At 42.2% G+C, this 12,055-nt stretch overlaps 1 protein-coding gene across 1 annotated transcript in view; it reads left to right on the top strand.

Moving 5' to 3' along the window:
• The window catches only part of MTUS2 (microtubule associated scaffold protein 2), a 284,967-nt gene that overhangs the window by 3,663 nt on the left and 269,249 nt on the right, over positions 1–12,055 (top strand). Inside the window, exon 2 of the mRNA XM_013189398.3 lies at positions 3,340–3,413. The gene's annotated coding sequence lies outside the window, so the exon portion shown is untranslated. The remainder of the gene's footprint in view (positions 1–3,339; positions 3,414–12,055) is intronic.

Raw genomic sequence — 12,055 nt, 5'->3', positions numbered from 1 at the left:
CTTCTGTGGTTATTATCCCTCCAGGCAGCTCTAAGTTATGGCAAAATACTAAGGCTGCCAAGAAGCCAACCTGGCAGGCAAGGGTAGCTTGAACAAAGATGCTCCAGTAGTGCTGGATGTTGAACAGAGATGCTCCAGCCCTCTGGCATGTTGTCTCTGCCAAGCTTTGCACAGGGCATGTGGAACAACCCTTTAAGCCACCTGAGATTTGCTTGCAGTCCTCATAATAATTCTGAAGCTTATACTATTAGAAAATTTCAGAGGGACTGGATGACTCCGGAGTAGTGTACTTCTATGCTACAGGGTGCATTGATGTTAATGAATAAGAGTTAGATTGATGGGGGAAAAATAAAGCTTTGTATTCAACATTTCTGAGTCTGATGTAATTTGTTCATGCCAGAATGCCAGGAGGAATCGTGGCATGCTGTGCACAGGGAAAGCTGGCAGGATGCTGTGCTCAAAGACATTCACAAGTAAATTGCAGTCAAGTACACCCGGCAGAGCCGTGCTCTTGGAATGAACATGTTTGTTCTGGTGTAGCAGCCCGCTGGGATCTGAGGTTCTTCTCTTGCTGTTACGATGAAAAGGCTGCTTAGCTGTTGGTGCAATGTGATAGAGCGAGGCTTTAAAAAAGGGAACAGTAGTCAAATAATATACCTGAGCCTTGGTGAATTCAAACTGCTGTACGCACAAGGCAGGGAACATTGCAGAAACAGGAGCTAATAGCTAGGACAGTGTTGCTTTGTCAACACAGCAAAGTTCAGGTCCAGGCCCTCTGCCTTTATTTGTGTGAGTAATCCTTTAATGTCAGCAGAGCCAGCCAGCCACTGATACTGAAGAAACGAAAGCCCTGAGGCTCAGGTCAGAAGACACAGAGCTTTGCGCTCCCCTGAGGACCTGGTGGGAACGTGGGCAAATGTTGCTTTATTTCACCTTCTGGATTTCGATGCCTTGGGCGACGTGCGAGCTGAGTCGCTGTGAGCTGCAGCAGCTTTCAGGTTAACCTGGTAGGAGCAGAAAACACCACGGCACACTCATTTTTAGCTGCTCAGCAGTTTTAGAATCAAATCTCTGAAAAGCTGCCTGGTTTGATTGTTCCTGTTACATAACAGCAGTGTCTTTGGGATTTGAGAGGAGCTGGGAGCAACATGTCTCTTGCATAAATCCCAGTGGCTGTGATGATCTGCCCTGACCCCTGGGCGGCCAGGAACAGCCTCGGCAGGGCTGAGCTCCTGGGGTGGAGCTGAATCAGCCTTTACACCCTCATTTCCAGCTGGAAGCAGATAATTGTGTGATTTTTGGCACCTTTGTTTGCTCCTGTGCTTGCTTTAAAAAAAAAAAAAAGGACTGAAGGTTAGGTCAGACCCTTGATTAAAGGCTGCTGGAAAAGGTCTTCCTGAGGGTTTCTGTCTTGTGGGGCAGTGCTGTGTCCTGTTGCCCATGAGGAAATGGTCTCACTTGGGGGTGCTTTGTGGGAAAAGCTGCAGTCAGGCACAAATCCTAAATTCAGGGGTCTCTGATGTACCCCTGACTCCAGTGGGCTGGCAGAATCTCCTTCCTGCCCTGTGTTTGTGTGCTGGGTGTGAAGGTGGTGGACCAGCAGGTGAGTTCATGGAGCTGGAGGGGAGCTGCAGTGAGAAGTCAGCTCCACGTGCTTGGGGCTTGGTGTCTGTGCAGCAGGTTTGAGCCTTCACTTGAGCCTATTTCCTGATCTGTTGTCTTGGTTAAAGTGGGTACAACAGCATGGAAGAGCATCTAAACCCCTAGACCTGCCCAAAGGGTGCATGTGCTTCACCACCTCCAGCGCTGGCTGCACCTCCTGGCTTTTCCATGGGAGAGCTCTGCTCTGATAGTGCTGGCAGCCCCCGGTGTAATTAGGAGCATTTGAAGTATGATACAATAAAAAGCAGTGTTACGGGATTGTTTGGGGGAAGGATTGAGGTAACCATGCACAAAGACCTATCTAACTAAAACTGCAGGAAGATAGAGATGGTGGTTAATGAGGCTGAACGTGCAATTTAATTTAACAGTTATTTGAAAAGAAGCAACCTGCCTTGTTGGGGAATGGAAGGGGAGGAATAGAACATACCTAGAACTTGTTGCCAAAGTATAAATTTCACTAATTAGTACAAGTTTTGCTATGGGCTTTTTTGGATTTGGGATTTTACCACATTTATGTGAAATGCATCAAGAATGGTGACCACAAATTGCATGTGAGTAAAATATTTAAAGACTGCTATTTAACTAAATCTCTTACCTTAAATCCCATCTGTGTATTCATCTTCTAGTATCTAAGTTTTCATCCAACTTTTCTTTGCTTGCTTCGTACCACAAGAAAGAAATTGTCTTATGACTTCACTTTTTCCTCAGTTGTCCTTCCTTCTTTCTCTGCCCTGTCATACAGGTCTCTTCTGTTGTCCAACTGGTCTGCTTGTCCTACGGTCACATCCCTCTTCGTGGTCTCCCTTGCACTGGTGCCTTCTCTAACTCTTCACTCTAATCTCTTCTGCCTCCTTTTCTCTCACAATACAGATAAATATAACTGCACTAATGAAAGAAGCTGGAAAAGCTTAATTTATGGCACTGATCAGTCCTACTTGGAAGATCCTCATCTAGTTTCACCTAGGCAGCTTGACTTTAGCAGATTTTACCACTTGTAAAAGTACATCTCATGACCTCTTACCACATCTCAGGACTGGCTTTCTTTCCTTCCCTGGCTTGAGCTGTCGTCTCTGGTACCCTAACCACCGTTCCGTGATGTCTGTTTCTTGTGACTGCAATCTTCTCTTGACTTATGTTTTCTGGATGATCTTCCTCACCCTGGCTTCTCCTTCCATCTCTGCTCTTCCTGGATTATCTCGTCAGAAACAAATTCAGTTAAATCTCGCGGAATTAGCAATGCATCACTCTTATCCCATTAAAAAGTGGCATGTGAACAAGGGGACAAATAGCACAAAGTCCTTTAAATGCTGATCTCTGTAAATACGTCAAAACCTGACTAGGCTTAATCTGTGCTTCCCCTTCAGCTTGTGCATCCAAACTTCACTTAAGAGCATTGACTTACTTTAAAGGTCTCACAGAGGAAGAGGAACAGAAAATGTAGTGTTTGTTTCAAAGCTTTGTAACTTTTCCCTTTTTCCAGAGTAGGTGCACTGCTTCATTTCAGTTACTTTTAACTAGGATCAACTTATCTGTGAGTTCATGTCAGGAAATTGAGACAGGGCGGCAATCAGAAGTGCAGGATGTTTGATCTTTAGCAGAGTGTTTACAAAAGGTTTGATGGTGTTTGCCCTTGTTACCTGCTCTAATTCCAATGGGCCTTTTGTTTGTTTTCTAAAGGTTTCCACCCTGGGACTGTCTTCTAGGGTAAACTATCACCAATGGAAGTAAAATTTGTTTTTCCAGCATTCTGGGTAAGTGTCTTCTGTTTTTTTTGTCTGATTTGATCTTATAAATGTTTGCCACCAAAGAACTCTTTTTGCAAGTGGTCTTTGATTTTTATATTAGTGTTATTCTGTCCAACAAAAAGAAAACGCCCTCCAACAATTTTATAAGCAATGTAGATAAAGGTGACTTCAAAGTGAACCATGAGGCTCTTGTACTGGGGGAATTATCAAATGTAAATAGACGCCTTCCCTAATGATTTTGAATTTTGTCTGGTATGTATAATGTATATTGGAAAACATGGCATGCTAGTTTAGATTCATATCTAAACTAAATCTTGTTACTTCCTTTGTGTAATTATTTGGACTGGCAAGAGTTCTTTTTTTAAAGATATGACAATATTTGAAGCTGGTCTTTTATGCTTGGGATGGTAGGGAAGGTATAATTCTGCAGGCTGGGAGATGACTGACACGGATCCTAGTAAAGCCATGTTACGGTGACATGAAGTTGTGCCTGGTCATTGTGAGCAATAATGGTGCTTGCTGAAGCCTCTGGGAGGTCAGCAATGATATTATACTGTTTAAAAAAAAACCAAACACCTTGTGTGTCAGTAGGGCAAGACAGTCTAGTGGGTGACCCTGAAGGGCTTGGTCAAATTTGTGTGCTATGTCATTCCTACTACAGTAGCTTGAACAGCAGGACAAGGAAAAAAAAATTGTCCACATAATTGTGTGTGACTTCCTGGGTACGTATCTCCTGCAGGCAGGTCTGATCCTATCCCTGAAGTGATAAAACAGCAGCCTGGCTAGAGAAGATCTGGTGACCTGGCAAAAACATTGCGCTCTCCTTTGGGGAGACTTGGATCTGGTCTGGCCTGGAGTCGGGAAGGTCTGAGAGCTGCCAGCACTGGGAGATAGCCAGGAGTCGAGCAAAGCCTGTGGGAGTGGCTCTAGCATGCAGCATGGTGAGGAGTCACTCAAGGGTGATGACTCTGTGATATCAAACTGAGGGAAGAAATCACAGGAGCAAAAGACACAAGCCCAGGTCATTGCCAAGGGCATTCCCTGATCCCACTCGATGTAGGAAATGCTGTCATGCCCATCTTCTTCCGCAGCCTAGACTACAGGCACAGTAAGGACTAGTAGGGCTTGGAAAGGTGAAGTAAGCATCAGAGTCAATCACAGCAGGATCTTGTCTTCCAAGGGGTTCTTCAAACGAGCAGATGCATGAGACAGCACTGGGATAGGAACTGTATGGTCGCAGGAGCCTGGGGAGGAATAACCCACCCTTTACCCAAGCTGAAAGCTGCTCCTCTGGAATGTCATGCTCATTCACAGATGTGCATTTGGCTGAGAAATGGATGGTTGGGTTGGGTGTTACTGTCTCTGGGTGGCATGTGCATCCTGGGTACAATCCCACAGCAGTCAGACAGCTTAACATGCAACGGGGGAAAACACCTGCTGGGCTTACAGGTGGCACATAATGCTCCTGCACTGTCTGACACAGAAGGACTTTTCTGAGGACATTTGAAGAACTTTGTAGTAAAGGATGCACAAATGCACATCACTTACACGTTTCCCAGGTACAAATTATTTCATTTTTACAAGCAGATAACTGTTTTTGCCTTCTCATTAGTGGGGTTGTAAGCCTTGTAACTCTAGCAGTGAAGTTAAATCCGTATAACTCCTGTGCCTAGGAAGAGCTGCTGCTGAGACCCATGCTCAGCTCTCACTGCCACTAACTGGACCAAGTTCAGGGTTGGACCCTGGCTTGGAATTTGGCTATGGAGCCAAAAAGCACAAGTGACCTGAAGTGAGGAATACATACGAGTCCTGTTGAGTGGTCTTAATTCTCTGTGCCTGTGAATTTCCTAGTTTGAGGACTCCAGTGTTTAGAAGACAAGTACAAAAGACTATATCAATATATAAAACAGGAATTGTTTTAGAAATGTTCCAGTATTGTGTAATTAAGTTTAAATAAGATAAAAAAGAGCAGAGCAAGTAATTTCTTAATAGGTGTCTCCAATTTCTTTGTAGGTGTCTCCAAAATGTCCCATTAAGGTGTTCCCTTCCCTTATGCATGTTTCATTATCAGCAGGTGTTGAGTCCTTGTTCTTAGTAACGTCTTCCTTTCTGAGCTGACATGTCTACTGTATTCAAAGTAAGACTTTGAATGAGAATGAAGTTTAATAAAGAGAACAAAGTAAGAAAAATAAAGAGAATAAAGTAAGACTTTGAATAGTTTCCTGGCTAGTTTCAAACTCCTCTATTCTTTTCTTTCAAGAGGACCAAATGTTGTGTGTTTGGAGACAATATGCTTTTCACCTTTCTCATACTGATCTTAGAGCTTTGTGTGGGAAGATGCAGGGTATACAAAAGCATAACCCCGCTCAAGAGATCTGAGTTTACAGTGCATTGCAATGGCTTGATGGGATGTATCTTGACACCACTGCAATGCTGTCCTGATAGGAAACTATTTTCAATAATGCCAAGGAGTAGCTTGAAGTGGTCTGCATGGGAAGCTGTGATCAGATGGTTGATGCTACACATCTGTATTTATACAAACAGCTAGTGAAATGCCTCAAATAATAGTTTTTTTACTGCTTTCAGCTATAAGCAGAAACTCAGGAAAGCAACTTAACAATATTTAAAGTCACCCAGTAATTTAACATGGGATTACCGTTGAAATCTCATAGAAATACTCAATACGTCCTATGCTATATCAGATGGATTATGCATGATTCACTTATTGCTTTAAATTCCAGGGGGATTATTAATGTCTGGGTCATTGTTTCCTAGATTTACAAATTTAAAGGCCAGAGGGGACCACGTGAATAAGTTCTTTCTGCCTGCTCTGCACAGGTCAAGGAAATACAGGATATATCAGTTGTCCTTTAATTCCTTTGTTCAGCATATCTTCCTGAAGGAGATCAAGGCCTTGATTTAAAGGGTGTCAGTGGTAACGAATCTGCCATGTTGCAGGTAAATTGTTACAATAAATAATGAGCCTTGCTCTTGGAGGCAGTCTGTAGCTCTCTTCAGCTTGCAAATGTTGTACCTCAATTGTTTTTCCTGCTGGACTGACAAGGTATCTATTATCTGGGATGCTGATTCTCCATTTAGTTAGCCACCCCTAAAATTCATTTAGTAGGAGCTGTGTGGAGGTATGGTGGATTTTTGAATTCAGGGCTTTATGTACTGCATGACTTTAAATTGATGTATGGTGTGAAATTAGGAGTAGTAATGTGTCATGTCAGCACTCTGCACTGCCATTATCAAATGATGATGTAACTGCATACAAATGATCAGATTTACATGACCAGACCTATTTTCCATACAGCTGTGTTGATTGGTGTTAATTGTGCCTCTGTCTTTCAATGCCTTATTGATTGTGTCCCATGATAACCTTTCCCTGATGCTGCTTACTGCTGATGTCAGTTGAACTGTTCGATAGCAGCTTAGGTTATCCCACTTAACCCTTTTCAATACTGCTTCAATTTCAACTCTTTCCAGTCATGTTGTTAACAGCAGTCATTGCATCATGAAACTTATTGGCACGTCTGCCCTGTGGCAGTGAATTCAGGTTTTTAATTGAGGGGCTATTTAAAGCTCTTCAATTACTGATGGCATGGGAGGTATGTCATTATCACTGAGATGTGAATGTAGCATCCTGCATCTTGTCGAAAACAGAGTAGAAGCAGTTGTCGAGTACATTTTTTTTCCTGATTTTTTTGATAGTTAGTCTGGAATGATTAGTTATTGAAGCCATAGCTTGGAATGCACTTCTTGTTATATTCAGGGTGGTGCTCCTATTGTTGTAAACCTTACCAGGCTTCTCTATTTTTTTTGCTTTCTTTCATCATTTGTGTGCATTTCTGCAATGTTAATTTGTATTCATTGCTATCAGTGTCTTTTCCCCATCTGTTATGTACTGTGGGTTTGTTTTACAGATTTTTTTTGCTGCTGCTGTCATTTTCCTTAGCTAGAGTTCTTTAACCAAAAAAGCTTTTATGGCTGTAGCACAGTGATTATTTTTTTTTGACATGTAATGAAGTATCCCTAGTTAAATGGTTCACCTGTATCCAGTAGGAGTCAATATAACATTAGCTGGAGCTGACTTTACTACTTCTGGTGCTAAGCCATGGACTAGTACTTGTAGACTTTCCAGAAATCTTCTAGTAAGTGCTTCTTCCAGAACAGATTCTCTGCTAGAATAAAATTCAGTGTGACAGTATTTTTTGTAACTTTGAGTATATATGCCTGAGGAGTGCCTCATTATGTTCTTACCTCAGTTGAAGGACTTCTAGCAGACTCCAGTCTGTCTCATCCTGTGACTTGCCAATAGTCCAGATTTTGTTTTCCTTGTACGTGTAGTATCCATGGCTTTTATCTTGTCCATACTGTTTCTCTTAAATACAGTAACTTTTTAGCATGATCATACCATGTTTTTATTACCTTCTCAACCTTCAGTAGAATTAAGCTTCCTTTTAAATAGGCAATTCTTATTTCTATTAAAATTGAGCCCTGTCATTGCAATTGTAAGCAAGTATTCAGAGGAATGAATAGTTTGCCCTTTTTAAAAAAAGCTAGTGAGATATCAAGTGGTGAAGGCATTGTTTTCTGTTAGTGCTGCAATACACAAGTCAAGTGTTTTGAGAGTTCATATTGAAGTATATTTGAAGAAGTACATAGAAGTTATTTGTCTAACTTCTGCAGTCAGCAGCTCCCAATCCATATGGTCTTTTGTAAGCCTGTGGTTGCTGCTGTGCAAAGGTGGGAGAAAGCAGACGTGGTGAACTTCATGAGATGGAGTTCATGCTGTGGTCAGCTTTAGGGCTCACTCTGTACGCTGGGAGAGGAAAGTAGCTGAGGTTAAGTGATTTTTTTTGTGAAACAAGCATTATCTTAAGTGGTTGCTTCTCAAATCACTAATTAAAAAAGGTTTTAAAACAGCATACATGCAGAAATTAGCTTATGACTATTTGAAATAACTTGTCAATGTAATGGTGTTGCTATCCCCAGAACTGACTCTTACTGATCTAGCCTTGGTAAAGGCTTGTTCCCTTGGTGAAGAGCTGCACAGGCAGATGATGGATGTGACCATCTCATGCAAACCAAATACCTGGGAAAGATCCACATCTCCCAGTATTATACTGTGCTTAGCACGAAGGTGTCTGTTTAGCAGAGTATCTTGAGCAGAGAATTTGCAGAAGGGCTTAGTGAATGTGTTCAGGCGTATTACAGAAGTTACCAGGTTCCCACACTGTTCATGTATTGTTTCTGAGGTGCTGCATCCCAACTAGGATCGAGTCTATGGAGCAGGAATCAGCTTGTAAATGCTTTGGGACAGGAATAAACTTTTATCATTGCCTTGTAATGTAGTTATGAGGGATCCTACTTTATGGCATGCTTTCAGTACATCAGGTAAGTCAAATAAAATGGAGGGTACGGACAAGGGCTAAGAAATGATCCTTCTGCAATGACACAATAGCAACAACTTCAGAAGCCCTTGGTTTAACCCACTTAAAATTACTTGTGAAGAACCTTCTGATATGATAATCACATTATTCATACTGTTTTTTCTGAATTTCAAAACAAAGTGTGACCTTGATTTCAAAGGAAAAGTGCATGAAAGCATGCTGTGCTTATTTTTTGTAATTAATCATATATAAGCCAATTTTATGGCAAAACAGATAAATGAGATGTCAGAGTATTTGTTTGTAAATACTTTGCTTCAAGATGTTAGAGCGATTTGTGTTTTAGCTTTTTAAAAAAAATCCAGAAATCGAGTGTTTCTTTCAGTTTCACAGCAGGATGAAAGCGCAGCATGCAATGTATACTGCAATTAAGCTCTAAATGGATACACCATAACTGGTGTATACATTCTGCTTAGTTATTGCAGTGTGCACTAAAACATAAAACTTCCTTCTTTCTGTAGTGGGTCTGGGGGGCTGTTACTTGTCCACAGCACCCCTGTCCATCTCACTGGTGCAGCTCTGCTTGCATGAGAATCTACCTCGGCAAGCATCAGTAGTTTCAGGGCTGCTGTGAAGCAAACATCAGAAGGCTGATTCAGAGGTGGCTGTGGCTCATCAACCCAAGAAATGCCAGTAACCTATTCTCTGAATGCTGGGGGCTCCCGAGCCTGCCTTGGAGGCTTAAACCAGAGATGGTTCAGAAGATGAGTCACCATCCCTAGAGGTCTTTAAAAGACGTTTAGATGTAGGGCTTAGTGATACGGTTTAGTGGAGGACTTGTTAGTGTTAGGTCAGAGGTTGGACTAGGTGATCTTGGAGGTCTCCTTCAACCTAGATGGTCTTTCAGAAGAGATAAGCCTAACAATGTCCGCATCTCTGAAGGAGAGTGTGTGCATTGATGATGGCCCTTGGTCCTCCCTGCAGTGGTGAGGTAGGTTAGGCTTGGGGCCAGTGCAGCCTCCTGTCCTCACCCTGAGGATGATGGGGTTTCTGTGAAGTCCCCTTGAAGGGGACACTTTCAGGGTGTACATGGCCTATGACCTCAAGCCCACGCATGGATTTTGGCATCACGCGAGTCTGGGGATGCTGCAGGACAAGCACAGGTGTGGGATGGCCACTTCCAGCCCTGGGGTGGGTTTGCACACCAAGTGGTTTTTGGGCTCGTTTCTAGCCAGGGCTTTGATTATGCACATCTCCACCAGGAGAAGCAGAAATGGTGTTAAAATGGATAGAGACACTTAACTTGTAGCAAATGCCCATGGACATTGGTTATGGGTAACTTTGCATGACAAAGTTAACACTGGCAGTTGTGAGTACTGTAAGTGCCTCTTTACAGTAGAACTCAGTAAATCCTATTAAAAGTGCCACAGGACAATATTAAGTTACTTTATAGCTCACTTGTCTCTACCTCTAACAAGTTCTGGCATTTAGTGTCTGTTATATATGCAGTATAATAGGTTTCAGAATTAGGCTGCCTTCAGTGTGTAAACTACTATTTGAGTCTTTTAGCCCTTCCTCCTAAGCTGCCAAGTGGTGGAGGATATAGCTTGGATAAGAAAACAATTTAAACTTTCTCAGTGAACCAGTTTTAAGAGTTTCTTCTCAAATGCAGAGTTTCACGCTGGAACTGTGTGATTAAAAGCCTATGGGGAATCAAGCATTGGGATGGTTTGAAGGAAGATCAAGGGATTGAATGCAATTTTTCTGCAAATGATAATTAAAGAAACAGCATTCTCATTAGCATAATACACTAAATGATAAAAAGAATTGGACAGATGCCTAATCTTGAAATGCTTCTTAATTTACAAGTACACATTTTAAAAAGGAGGCAATTGAGGTCTGTTCTTCCTGGCTGCCTCTCTGGATCATCAAAACTACTTCTTATTTAACTTTACTTTTTTTCCCTGTATTTTTCCTCTTCAGGGCAATACGTTACACATTCCAGGACCCCATCCATCCAAAGTCAGTTGCACTTTTACAGATAATACAGCATCCGCAGTACTTTAGGATTTCTCAGGTTGGATGCTTACCAGACAAAATTACACATTTAAGCAGAGTTTCTCAACTGGGGCTATATGCAGTCCTGAAGGGGTCCAAAGGCATCTACTGCAAAAATGGATAGAGAACGGTTCATTCCTAACTCAAATCCTTTGTCACCACTCCAAATTTATCATGTGGGTCCACAGAGAAATGTATTTGAGAGCCCCATCAAGGAGTTAAATTGTTAAGAATTTCTGAATTCTTGTTAAGGGCAAAAATGACTTTCAGATTTTAATGAAACTGTGAATCAAAAGTTGTAATGAGAAATAGGTGTCATCTGTATTGATGCTGTTGTCTGACCTATATTCTGTTCTTGTCCAGAGATGCAGCTTCTCTGTTTCACTTTAAATATCATGCTACTTCTGTTCTTTTACCATCACACTTATAGGCTCCCAAAGGGTTTTGAACCAAAATATCATGTAATCTCAGAACTGTTGCCACCTGCAAATGTGGGATGGCCCACCAGGTCCCATTAAATTACATCTACACTGCTGAACGAGAGCCAGGTATTCATCGGGGAGACATGCTTGCACTGCTCAGTGCACTCAGCTCAGGGTCTCTTCTGGGACCTGTACAGAGCCCTGTAACAGAGTTACACTATCTGCATTTTTTCCTGTTTGAAGCTTATGAAATATGGTGAGCAAAAGAGTGCTTTTCACACTGTGAAAGGGGGTATGTGGTGTTGGTACGTGGGGTCAACAAGAAGGTGCTGGAAGGGCTTAAACCCACTGGGTTGGTGATGGAAAACTGTGCTGGGGTGTGTGTGTGGGAGCCAACCCTGATTTGGCCTTGTCCATTCTGCTACTGAGTGACCCTGGGGTGAATGGTCCCCTGGACCACACTGGGGTGCTTCCAGGCTTTTTAAAGAAGACTTTTTTTATTAATTAAATGAGCCCCCTTTTGTGTTGTGAGGCTAGGCTGTGCCTCTCAGACTGCAGTGGGAATTACACTTTCAGTAAGGTTAAGTATATAGAGGAGAAAATGTTTTAGGAATGAAAAAGATTTCTCAGTGGGAGCTGACTTCTGAATTACTCCAGTTACAGCCCCAATGCAAGGTGGAAGCTGACTGCAAATGGATGCCACATTTCTAGCTGGAAGTAACCGTCCTTTTGTCAAATCCTAGAGCTTCTCTTCAGATAGAGAGCTAGTAAGCAC

This window comes from Anser cygnoides, chromosome 1 (assembly GCF_040182565.1).
Source record: "Anser cygnoides isolate HZ-2024a breed goose chromosome 1, Taihu_goose_T2T_genome, whole genome shotgun sequence".
Taxonomy (NCBI): Eukaryota; Metazoa; Chordata; class Aves; order Anseriformes; family Anatidae; genus Anser; species Anser cygnoides.
This window is presented reverse-complemented; position numbering and strand designations above follow the sequence as displayed.